General features: G+C 31.6%; 1 protein-coding gene across 9 annotated transcripts in view; it reads left to right on the top strand.

Annotated features, from left to right (window-relative positions):
- LOC102673534 (stress-activated protein kinase JNK) overlaps positions 1-1,191 on the top strand; it is a 155,887-nt gene that overhangs the window by 129,633 nt on the left and 25,063 nt on the right. The window lies entirely within an intron of this gene.

Genomic DNA, 1,191 nt, shown 5'->3' with positions numbered 1-1,191 from the left:
GAGCCGCTGCTTCGAGTCATTTTCATCCCATACGGTAGATAGCCCATACGGCGCACGAGAGAAAAGGGGAACGGTTTGTTCGGGTGAAAAGACGTGGTAGGGGGCGCGGAGGGACGCGGTGGGACGAGGCCGCGCTGTGGAGAGATCATCCTAGATTCCGGAAGGGACGGTGGAGAGCGAACGAGACGGCCAAGAACGGAAGCTTTGATGCGAATAACCGACGAGCCCTCTCCGCCAGCCGTGCGAGTAATCGAGCCCTCTTTCCTCGTTGCACCGCGTATCTTTTCTCGTACGTTAGAATTCGACGCGAAGACGCTTCGAAATTAAAAATTTAAGGGAATATATCTCGCTCGAGATTTTATATTAATTTTTTTTTTTTTTTTTAATTATTTCATCATTGGAATAATGAAGATCGAGATAAGATGATGATAATAAGTGAAAATATAATTTTTTTAAAAAGAAGAAAAAAATAATAATAATGTTATTATATGTTTTAATGTCATTTCTTAATTGATTTCATTATATTTAGATAAAATAGAATATGTATAACAGAAAAAGAAAAAGATAATATTATATTTTGTATGAAATTAAAGATTAATGTATCCCATACTTTAAAATAGGATTATATATTTAATTTATATTATTGAACAATTTTGATATATGAATATGCTCGTCTTCCTATTTAATATAAAATAACTCATCGAATATTAAATATAAGTATATTATATTTAATAAATCGATCATCATTTTAAAATTAGTCCACTTTATTCTTGTTATCTTAAACATAATACACGAATTATGTGATAATTAATATAAAAATAAAATTAAGACATCAAATTTATTTTAAAATATTATTGATATTCAATTGTACATTTAAACGTGACAATTTATTAACCATATCTATTCACTAATTTTGATTAAATTTTGATATAACCATTTCTGAATTACCTTTTCTAATAAATAAAAATTCGCAATAAAATAATTACTTTATTTCTTAACTCTCGTCACTATATTCACAATTTTTCACAAATTTCCATTATCAAATAAGATCGGTGGAAAATAACCGATCCGTCCGTGAATTAACAACGAGAATCAATTCGAATAGATCGTTGGAACGTGGACGAAATCGAAGGAAGATTGATAGAAAAAAAACGGGGAAGGGGTTGTGCAGGACACGGATTGTCGTATCGA

This window comes from Apis dorsata, unplaced genomic scaffold (assembly GCF_000469605.1).
Source record: "Apis dorsata unplaced genomic scaffold, Apis dorsata 1.3 scaffold_651, whole genome shotgun sequence".
NCBI lineage: Eukaryota > Metazoa > Arthropoda > Insecta > Hymenoptera > Apidae > Apis > Apis dorsata.
This window is presented reverse-complemented; position numbering and strand designations above follow the sequence as displayed.